This window comes from Neoarius graeffei, chromosome 9 (assembly GCF_027579695.1).
Source record: "Neoarius graeffei isolate fNeoGra1 chromosome 9, fNeoGra1.pri, whole genome shotgun sequence".
NCBI classification, from domain to species: Eukaryota; Metazoa; Chordata; class Actinopteri; order Siluriformes; family Ariidae; genus Neoarius; species Neoarius graeffei.
This window is the reverse complement of record NC_083577.1, coordinates 72468127-72480686: the sequence shown is the minus strand read 5'-3', so window position 1 is coordinate 72480686 and position 12560 is coordinate 72468127.

The window sequence follows — 12560 nt, the reverse complement described above, 5'->3', positions numbered from 1 at the left end:
AAACATGGAGAATTTATTTTGACTATGAACATGTAAAGAAGAAATAGACTACCTGGACCTATTTTGACATGAGAACTTGGTGGTGATGGTGGTCTACAGATTAGGAAGGCACCTTTAAAACAAAAAAATCTTTGTTAAAACTCTGAATAAAGCAGTCTGCGAAGAATATAGTATAGATTTTCAGAGCATAAACAACATGGCAAGCAAACAATCTTTGAAAAGACATAGGGATGGAAAGGGAGAATGGAGGAAAGGAGGGATTGAATGTTGAAAGAGACAAAGTAGTAAAAAGTAGGTACAAGGTGGGGAGATGAAACATATTGGGCAATGCACCTGAATTTATAAGCTTGCTCCATGATAGTTATCTGATTAAATTTTATACTATAAGTCAGTATGATTTAGTATAAGTAAGAATAATAAGGCAGCACACAGAAGTGGAATTGATATCATCCAGTGGTGAACCGTTACTATTAGAGCTGGGACTTCAGTTCAGCCAAAACTTAACCAGACACCAAAAAAGCAATAGGGCAAAGGATTTTACAATGGATTAGCCGCAGGCTGCCAGGTAGCTCCACTATGTGAAGTTATCAATGTTGATTTTAAAAGTAACTAAGTAAATTACATTGGGAAATGAATATGAGTCACAGTATGAGTGAACTAGATAGAAGTCGACGCCAACGGCATCGATGGGGATGCCTCCGCCTGGTAGACTACACGCCTTATTAAGTTGTGATTTGGGGATGGACATTTGACCTCACAGTAATCTTGACCTGGTGAAAGTCCTTTGATTTGCCTTAGAGATGGTGTTCACAAGGTTCTCGGACAGACATTTGACCTCACAGTGACCTTGACCTTAGACCTTTTGATCTCAAAATCTAATCAGTTTATCTTTGTCCCCAAATGCACAAATGGTGAAAGTTTGGTGAAATTCCTTTCATTTGTCTTAGAGATATCGTGTTCACAAGGTTTCAGGACGGACGCACGGACAGACGGACAACCCAAAAACATAATGCCTTCTGCACCTTACGGTGGCAGAGGCATAACCTCACAGTAATCTTGATCTGGTGAAATTACTTGTATTAGCCTTGGCAATAATGTGTTCACAAGGTTTTCGGACAGACATTTGACCTCACAGTGACCTTGACCTTAGACCTTTTGATCTCAAAATCTAATCAGTTCATGTTTGTCCCAAAACGCACAAATGGTGAAAGTTTGGTGAAATTCCTTTCATTAGCCTTTGAGATATCGCGTTCACAAGGTTTCGGGACAGACGCACGCACGGACAGACAGACAACCCAAAAACATAATGCCTCCTGCACCTTACGGTGGTGGAGGCATAACCTCACAGTAATCTTGATCTGGTGAAATTACTTGTATTAGCCTTGGCGATAATGTGTTCACAAGGTTTTCGGACAGACATTTGACCTCACAGTGACCTTGACCTTAGACCTTTTGATCTCAAAATCTAATCAGTTTATCCTTTTCCCCAAATGCACAAATGGTGAAAGTTTGGTGAAATTCCTTTGATCTGCCTTGGAGATATTGTGCTCACAAGGTTCTCAGACAGACATTTGACCTCACAGTGACCTTGACCTTATTAGATTTTGAGATCAAAAGGTCTAAGGTCAAGGTCAAATGTCTGTCCGAAAACCTTGTGAACACAATATCTCCAAGGTAGATGAAAGGAATTTCACCAAACTTTCACCATTTGTGCATTTGGGGACAAGGATAAACTGATTAGATTTTGAGATCAAAAGGTCTCAGTTTATCCTTGTCCCTAAATGCACAAATGGTGAAAGTTTGGTGAAATTCCTTTCATCTGCCTTGGAGATATTGTGTTCACAAGGTTTTCGGACAGACATTTGACCTCACAGTGACCTTGACCTTAGACCTTTTGATCTCAAAATCTAATCAGTTCATGTTTGTCCCAAAGCGCACAAATGGTGAAAGTTTGGTGAAATTCCTTTCATTAGCCTTTGTGATATCGCCTTCACAAGGTTTCGGGACGCACGCACGGATGGACGGACAGACGGACAACTTGAAAACATAATGCCTCCTGCACCTTATGGTGGCGGTGGCATAAAAATACTGTGACAAGTATGCGTGGAAGAGTCTGGAGACAGAAATCTTAGTTTCTCAGTTGTTAGCCTGTGCTACTTGCTTGCAATAGCACTGGCTTGATCGCTTTATTAGCATTCGCTAACACTACTGATGAACGCTACACCGGCTGGAAGGTGACTTTACTGCTGTGCTGACGGCGCCGGCTTACGGTTAAGTTCACATTGGCCTTTGAGAAGGCTTAGGACAATAAATTTTTGGTCCCTTCCACTATAAATCAAAATCTGTTTGGTTAATTCATTTGTCACTTCCTACATAAACATACACTGCCATGGCCTTCTGTCCCGGCAATGAAGTCCTAACCAATGAGTGAGCAGCTCTAAACTCTTCTCAGCCTCGAGACAACAAACAAAAAAAATCTCATTGGATAACTCTATTTTAATGTTTTCAGGACAGCAACCCTTTCATTTCTGAAGCAAATTTGATAGAAAATGAGGCTAAATTAAAATTAGAAGACAATAATTACAATGAAATTATGAAAGCAATTAAAGAATGAAAGAAATTTAAATATAACATTTAAAATACTGATGTATTGGGGCCTTCACTGAAGGCCAAGAAGGCCCTGACGGTTTCCCTCTGATATCATCTATATTGTTTGTTTGTTTGTTAATTTATTAGGCTTCTAAGTACTAAGTTTATTTCTGTTGGGTGGGTATTTCAGTTTTCAAAATTTTATCATCATGACAATGCCAGGTGATTGTGTGTAAATTCTTGCAAAATCTTAAAAAAGCAAAATGTCCTCACGACTGTTTATGATGTCAACTTTCCCTTGAAATTTACAAAATAAAATGTCATATTTTACATTTAAAATATATTTACACCACAGAAACCCTTGAAACACATTTGTGAAATCTACTTCTGCAAACTATTCTTAGGATTTTAGGCTAAACCTCACAAAATTGGTGTCAAAATACTCATGGTAATCTCATCTCATCTCATTATCTCTAGCTGCTTTATCCTTCTACAGGGTCGCAGGCAAGCTGGAGCCTATCCCAGCTGACTACGGGCGAAAGGCGGGGTACACCCTGGACAAGTCGCCAGGTCATCACAGGGCTGACACATAGACACAGACAACCATTCACACTCACATTCACACCTACGGTCAATTTAGAGTCACCAGTTAACCTAACCTGCATGTCTTTGGACTGTGGGGGAAACCGGAGCACCCGGAGGAAACCCACGCGGACACGGGGAGAACATGCAAACTCCTCACAGAAAGGCCCTCGCCGGCCACGGGGCTCGAACCCGGACCTTCTTGCTGTGAGGCGACAGCGCTAACCACTACACCACCGTGCCACCTCATGGTAATCTGACACTCCATAATTATCCTGAGCCTGATTTACGTACTCAAACAGCTGTAACCCAAGACTCTGTGGATGGTTTTACACAAAGCTTGAATGCCATGTTGAGTTATGAGGATGTCTGGAAGGTTTGGAGCATGGTCACCCATAGGGGGTGGAGTTGCATTTAAATACCTATTTCTCAGGATTAGTCTGAACGTCTGAAGGAGGTGAACTATGGTGTACTGTGTCTTTCTTCTAATTTATAAGTGGAGTTTTGTAAATGGAAGATGACTTCTATCTATCTATCTATCTATCTATCTATCTATCTATCTATGGTGGACAGTAACAAAGTACATTTACTTGAGTACTGTACTTAAGTACACTTTTTGAGTATCTGGTATCTGTACTTTTACTTGAATATAATTTTTTTTGGTAATTCATGACTTTAACTTCACTACATTTGAAAGACAAATATCGTACTTTTCACTCCACTACATTTCTGTCAAGGTCCTCATTACTTGTTACTATGAAGCAGCTTTGAAAGTGGATGTTTTTTCTTTTTTTTCTAAAACATGATTGATTTTTTCACAGGTGACATTGAGACAGCCGATCAGTAATCACTAGGGTCACGTCACATCCATAGACTGTATAAAATCAAGTTCAATGATTTCTCAGCAGCATTATTTAACACAATCAGTTGATGGCAGAATGAAGGCGGCAGTTCTTCTGGGGAACGCACGCACTCATGGCCCATACCGAGAACCCATGTTTCAGTTTTCAGAAAGGATTAAAGGTTTGTTTCGTTTTAAATATTTGCTTTGTTTGTCGAAAACGAATCACATCACAGCCTACAAAAACTCGCCATCCAACCCACGGAAGCATATTGAGATATATAAATGTTTTATTCCAAGAGAAAGCTTGCAATGAAGTTGTCTGTGCTTTTAGAGCTAGTGTTAACATTGCAATAGCTATACAGTCTGGTTAGTCAAATGACTTTCTATGGATTTGCCCGCCAAGTTGCCATCACCTTGTCCACGGCTAACACTAACACATAGCTAGTTAACGTGGACACTGTTAGTTAGCATGCAAAAATGGAGTTATGCTAACATGAATAACATTAACTTATCTGAAGTCCTTTCAGAAACATGTTTTAGCATAATCTTGCCAAATAAACAAAATGTAGAAATCTTTCTTTTCTAGTAATTTTAGCTACCCAATATGATTTTGAGTTTGAAAAGCATTTGGAGTTTCACTGACTAGCTAACTTAACGTTAAACCACCATGATGCAAGCATGCATTCATTTTGTGAATTCACATTTCTGTCTTTGGTAACAGCATTAGGTTTTGTAAGTGTTGTGGCAATAATACAATGATACGCTGACAGAAAATGTATTTTTAATCTCATTATCTCTAGCCGCTTTTTCCTGTTCTACAGGGTCGCAGGCAAGCTGGAGCCTATCCCAGCTGACTACGGGAGAAAGGCGGGGTACACCCTGGACAAGTCGCCAGGTCATCACAGGGCTGACACATAGACACAGACAACCATTCACACCTACGGTCAATTTAGAGTCACCAGTTAACCTAACCTGCATGTCTTTGGACTGTGGGGGAAACCGGAGCAAACCCACGCGGACAATATGCAAACTCCACATAGAAAGGCCCTCGCCGGCCACGGGGCTCGAACCCAGACCTTCTTGCTGTGAGGTGACAGCGCTAACCACTACACCACTGTGCCACCTGTATTTTTAATACTTAAGTATTTTTAAAAGCAACTACTTCAGTACTTTAACTTAAGTAAAAATTTGACTGGACAACTTTCACTTGTATCGGAGTAACATTTGAACAGTGGGATCTGTACTTTGACTTAAGTAATGAAATTGGGTACTTTGTCCACCTCTGATATATACTGTTAATCCATCACAGCTGCAGGGGAAGCTGGAGCCAATCCCAGCTGACTTCAGACAAGAAGTGGGGTTCACCCTGGGTAGGTCGCCTATCTATTGCAGGGCTAACACAGAAATGAACAACCATTCACACTCACATTCACACCTACAGGCAATTTAGAGTAGCCAGTTGATCTAATCCATATGTCTTTGGATTGTGAAAGGAAACGAGATGGAATATGACTTGATGAGCTAAAAAATACGGTTGCTATCAGTGAGTCAGATTTTCACATACATTGGGAGGGGTTAACCTTGAGGTATCCTCATAAAACTGGAATGGTAGGCCTGTACAGTGACCCTCTAGCAGCCTATGTAACCTATGCATGCTGTTGGCACTACTGATGTTTTCACACTTAAGCATATATCTTGGAAAATAAGGTTTACAGTGAACTGTTTTTTCTCCTGATTCTCTGAGATATACAGTATATAAGTATAAATTCATAATCAAAAGCATAAAAATAGCTTTTTCACTCTATTTTTTTGTTATATGTTTCACTGTTAACATTGGTGTTAAATACACGGTAGAGGAATTATTAAATACGTTAATATTTGTAACCAATATTGACACCAGATGCTAATTACAGTGGGGCAAAAAAGTATTTAGTCAGTCACCAATTGTGCAAGTTCTCCCACTTAAGAAGATGAGAGAGGCCTGTAATTTTCATCATAGGTATACCTCAACTATGAGAGACAAAATGAGAAAAAAAAAAATCCAGAAAAGCACATTGTCTGATTTTTAAAGGATTTATTTGCAAATTATGGTGGAAAATAAGTATTTGGTCAATAACAAAAGTTCATCTCAATACTTTGTTATATACCCCTTGTTGGCAATGACAGAGGTCAAACGTTTTCTGGAAGTCTTCACAAGGTTTTCACACACTGTTGCTGGTATTTTGGCCCATTCCTCCATGCAGATCTCCTCTAGAGCAGTGATGTTTTGGGGCTGTCGCTGGGCAACATGGACTTTCAACTCCCTCCAAAGATTTTCTATGGGGTTGAGATCTGGAGACTGGCTAGGCCACTCCAGGACCTTGAAATGCTTCTTACGAAGCCACTCCTTCGTTGCCCGGGCGGTGTGTTTGGGATCATTGTCATGCTGAAAGACCCAGCCACGTTTCATCTTCAATGCCCTTGCTGATGGAAGGAGGTTTTCACTCAAAATCTCACGATACATGGCCCCATTCATTCTTTCCTTTACACGGATCAGTCGTCCTGGTCCCTTTGCAGAAAAACAGCCCCAAAGCATGATGTTTCCACCCCCATGCTTCACAGTAGGTATGGTGCTCTTTGGATGCAACTCAGCATTCTTTCTCCTCCAAACACGACAAGTTGAGTTTTTACCAAAAAAGTTCTATTTTGGTTTCATCTGACCATATGACATTCTCCCAATCCTCTTCTGGATCATCCAAATGCTCTTTAGCAAACTTCAGACGGGCCTGGACATGTACTGGCTTAAGCAGGGGGACACGTCTGGCACTGCAGGATTTGAGTCCCTGGCGGCGTAGTGTGTTACTGATGGTAGCCTTTGTTACTTTGGTCCCAGCTCTCTGCAGGTCATTCACTAGGTCCCCCCGTGTGGTTCTGGGATTTTTGCTCACCGTTCTTGTGATCATTTTGACCCCACGGGGTGAGATCTTGCATGGAGCCCCAGATCGAGGGAGATTATCAGTGGTCTTGTATGTCTTCCATTTTCTAATAATTGCTCCCACAGTTGATTTCTTCACACCAAGCTGCTTACCTATTGCAGATTCAGTCTTCCCAGCCTGGTGCAGGTCTGCAAGTTTGTTTCTGGTGTCCTTTGACAGCTCTTTGGTCTTGGCCATAGTGGAGTTTGGAGTGTGACTGTTTGAGGTTGTGGACAGGTGTCTTTTATACTGATAACGAGTTCAAACAGGTGCCATTAATACAGGTAACGAGTGGAGGACAGAGGAGCCTCTTAAAGAAGTAGTTACAGGTCTGTGAGAGCCAGAAATCTTGCTTGTTTGTAGGTGACCAAATACTTATTTTACCGAGGAATTTACCAATTAATTCATTAAAAATCCTACAATGTGATTTCCTGGATTCTTTCCCCCCATTCTGTCTCTCATGGTTGAAGTGTACCTATGATGAAAATTACAGGCCTCTCTCATCTTTTTAAGTGGGAGAACTTGCACAATTGGTGGCTGACTAAATACTTTTTTGCCCCACTGTATGTCAAATGTTCAGGACATTATTCTGATGACGGTTGTCACTAAGGGATGTTATAATATCAAATTCTCATCATCTCTAGCCGCTTTATCCTTCTACAGGGTCACAGGCAAGCTGGAGCCTATCCCAGCTGACTATGGGCGAAAGGCGGGGTACACCCTGGACAAGTCGCCAGGTCATCACAGGGCTGACACATAGACAACCATTCACACTCACATTCACACCTACGGTCAATTTAGAGTCACCAGTTAACCTAACCTGCATGTCTTTGGACTGTGGGGGAAACCGGAGCACCCAGAGGAAACCCACGCGGACACGGGGAGAACATGCAAACTCCGCACAGAAAGGCCCTCGCCGGCCCCGGGGCTCGAACCCAGGACCTTCTTGCTGTGAGGCAACAGCGCTAACCACTACACCACCATGCCGCCTAATATCAAATTGGTTTTGGTTTTTTTCTTTGAAACCACTAGTCCAACTGAGATCAGCAAACCACTGACAGACTTAAGACCGGCCAGTAATAATGAAAACTGAAGGCTATGTTTATCACTGGAGTCTTTATGAGCTTACAGGAATTGCACATAGGATGATGCTGTGTTCTGGGAGTATTACTCAGGTGGCCAAGTAATATAATAATCAAAAGGATGTTATAGATATATAAAAATATTATGCTGTAATATTATAATACAAACATACATCATGTAAATAATATAAATTAATATCATACAACACCACAAGATGGCAGCATGGGCCATACAGGTGTATTTCTGTACTACACATTTGGTATGGGCAGCAGGGTGGTGTAGTGGTTAGCACTGTCGCCTCACAGCAAGAAGGATCTGGGTTCAAGCCCAGGGGCCTTTCTGTGTGGAGTTTGCATGTTCTCCTCCGGGTGCTCTGATTTCCCCCATAATCCAAAGACACACAGGTTAGGCTAATTGGTGGCTCTAAATTGGTGGCTCTAACTTGGCGGTAGGTGTGAATGTAAGTGTGAATGGTTGTTTGTCTCTATGTGTCAGCCCTGCGATGACCTGGCGACTTGTCCAGAGTGTACCCTGCCTCTTGCCCATAGTCAGCTGGGATAGGCTCCAGCTTGCCTGCGACCCTGTAGAACAGGATAAAGCGGCTAGAGATAATACAACATTAATTGTGAATGCTTTATACGTAATCATGATGGATGACACACTTTTATAAATTTAATAGGCTATGTGGCAAAAGCCAGAATGGCCAGTGTTGTTGGGTTGTTATTGGTGGAAGAAAAATGTGTTGATTAAAGTTATCAAAATGCATGCCTAGTCATAGAAATTTAAACGAATTGCATTGCAATTTACAATGCAGCTCAGGATGAGCAGTTGGAAGTAGATACTTAGCAATATAACCTTGTTAGATTACTTTTGTGAAAGTCAAATTTTTGTGTTCATTGATGGCTGCAATTAGGTGCCTCTCTTAGCCTCCCTTCAGAAATAGTATGGACTCACCGTTGCTTGTAAAAGAAAACTAATTCCACCTGACTGCTTTAGAAGGAAAATTCTGGAAGAGTCCTTGCCAGTGAAAGCATGTTAATAGTGTTGACATGATGAACCAGGGAAAGGAGGAAGAAAACTCTAGCTCTCAGAATTACTCTTGAGTTCAATTCTAATTCAAAGTTTATTTCTGAAAAATCTACTTTGAAAAAGTCATATGTTAAACTCTGCTGGATTTATATGACTTAGCAAAGCTTTGTCATAAAAAGAGCTTATCGCATCATCTGCTGTTGAGGAAGGTAATTTTGCTCAGCTTGTTGATTAGAAATAATGTGTTGGGTGTGGGGAGGGCAGATCTATTTAAAATTCCATATTATTATATTTGCTAACATTTTTATGTTCATAGAACATAATAGAACTTATTCATCAAAGTCACTAATGTGGCCAAATCTAAAAGCCAAGCCAAGAAGCCTTGATTTGTCACACGTACACTCAAGCACAGAATCAAGCACAAGAAATTTAACCCCTGCATTTAACCCATCACTGGTGAGTGGTCTAGTAGTTAGCGTGTTCACCTCTTGATCAGGAGATCACGAGTTCTACTCACGGTTGGGTCATACCAAAGACCATCATAAAAATGGTGCCTGCTGCCATGGCACGCTGCAATACAGATGTGAGTGGGGAGTCAAACTCTTGTGGTTACCAGAGGACTAGCCCCCCCACTGTAACCCTATGTAATATAGGTGAGAGGCCGAGGGCCGTGAAACGGAGATCGGTGCTGCCAAATGCGCCATGAATGGTGTAGGAAGGACTTTGATTTAACCCATCTGAAGTGAACACACACAAATGAGCAATGAGCGCGCGCACACATACCCAGAGTGGGCAGCTATGCTCCAGTGCCTGGGGAGCAGGTGCCTTGCTCAAGGGCACTTTAGCCAAGGCTGTCCCATGTTAACCTTTGGACTGTGGGGGAAACCGGAGCACCCGGAGGAACCCCATGCAGACACAGGGAGAACATTTCCACACAGAAAGGCCCCCATCGGCCGCTAGGCTCAAACCCAGAATCTTCTTGCTGTGAGGCAACAGTGCTAACCACTACACCACTGTGCTACCCAAAAAACAAATGTATGATTCTTCCACTGACAGATTCTTTATTCATCAGCTTCATATATTTTTTATCTGTAGCTATGATCACACTCGCATTCTGGGTAGAGCGTGCAGTTGAGTAATATTTAATTGCCTGAAGAATGTTTGATCAGAGGTTAAATAATCAAAATCTATATCAGTAACTATAAAAAGTAAAGTATATAAGCAACAATAAAAATCAAATAAGGTTAATAATCACAGTTGTGTATGCAGGGACCTCGTACTAAAATATAAGAACTGGATTTAGTATCAAAACGTGGTCCAAAAACGTGGACACGGCATATAAAAAGGGTCAGAGCCATTTCTATTTTCTGAGACGGCTGAGGTCCTTCAACATCTGCCGAACGATGCTGCGGATGTTCTATGAGTCTGTGGTGGCCAGTGCCATCCTGTACGCTGTCGTCTGCTGGGGCAGCGGCTTGAGGGTGAAGGACATTAACAGACTCAATAAGATCATCAGGAAGGCCGGCCATGTTATAGGCGAGGAATTGGACTCTCTGACAGTGGTGTTGGAGAAGAGGACACTATCCAAAATAAAGACAGACAATCTTAGACTGTCCTTCCCATCCTCTACATGAGGAGCTGATCAGCCACAGGAGCACATTCAGTAAACGGCTGATTCTTCCACGCTGCACAACTGAGAGACACAGGAAATCATTCCTACCTGTTGCTGTCAAGCTGTACAATGCCACTGTATCACTGTGAAACACTGTCTTACCATGTATACTGTGTATACTTAACTCAGATGCAATATAGGAATCATGTATATAGAATCACTTCATTTTGCTTTTATTTGAACTTCTTTTTATTCTTTTTTTTAGACGATTTCATCTTCTATTTTCAGACATGTTTACTTCTCTGATTCAGGAGCTTTGTAGCAAATTTGAATTTCCCTCCAGGGATTAATAAAGTGATTCTGATTCTGAAATACGTACTTTGTAAATATGAATCATCCATGTGCATACATGGATCTTTATCAGTTTGTTATTTATTTATTTGAGTATTTGCATACAAGAGCATCACAGAGTTGTTTGAGGATTCCAAAATGAATTTTTATTTTATTTTATTTTAATTTGCAGCAACCTCAGACACAAGCAACTCTACATCAGCTTCTGTGAAATTTATTTTCTCCTTGCTTGATTTACTTGTGTCCTCGGATCCTGGATAATCTGCACTGGCTAACTGCTGTAATACCTACATAAATTAGAGCTCATTTCATTTAAACGAGATGCAGGCAAAATGTTGTACTTGACCTGTAAATAAGGGTCTTGTGAAGAACTTTGAGTTTATTTGAGAGTTATGAGTTGTATGTATTTGTAATGTTGTGAGTGTTTGGGAATTGTAGATGCATTTCTTTTGGCAAAAACAATAAATGAACCAAATACTGCATGACCACAGGTTAAAAAAAAAACTATAATCAATTGCTAATTTTCAAATAAAAGAAACACCTCTTAATTGTCCAAATGTACACAATTATTTTTTGCTGTTGGTGATTATTGGGTTTATACAAACAAGACACAAGGAATAAATGTCAAAAGCAAAGTGTTTGGAAACTCTCAAACTATGGTTACTTCAGTATTCATGTAAATACAAAAACGTTGAGTCTATAAGAGTTTATTTCATGTTACATTTCCGGTTCGGAAAGTTCTGTGTCATCTTTGAAAGGATCCACTAGTTCAAAATGATTTTTTTCTTAGGTATGAAATTCTACAAAGTAATCATAAATTTTGCTTTATATCACTGTAATTCTAGGAATATTTACAAAAGGCATAATATATTCGCTATATGGGCAAAAGTTTGTGGACACCTGACCCATATGTTTTATTTGAATATCACATTCCAGAGCCAACTGCAGTTCCAGTTCATCCCAACTGTGTTCAGTGGGGTTGAGGTCAGGGCTCTGTGCAGGCCATTGAGATCTTTCACTCCAGCTGTCTTCATGGACCTCAGTCTGTGCACAGGAGAGTTGTCATTTTGGACATCCGAGTTACATTGATGGCATTTAGCAGATGCTCTTATCCAGAGTGACATACAGTATATCCAGTGCAGCCTGAGGAACAGTTGGGGGTTAGGTGGCTTGCTCAAAGGCACTTCAACCATTCCAGGGAATTGAACCTGCAACCTTTTGATCCCAAAGCTGCTTCTCTAGCCATTAGGCCAATTGTTGTTTGATGCAACAATTCGGGGAAGAACCACATCTGGTTGTGATGATCATGTGTCCACAAACATTTGGCCATATAGTGTATAATTGACAAAGTTTATGCATTCATTACAAATACATTATTTCTCATTAAATAAGAATTCCTCAAAAATTGCATATTTGAAAGTTCAGTCAGACTCTGCAATGAAAGGTAGACATATTGTACCTGACTAGACACAACATTGGACATAAGGTTATGAGCTATTGTTGCAGATAAAGCAAA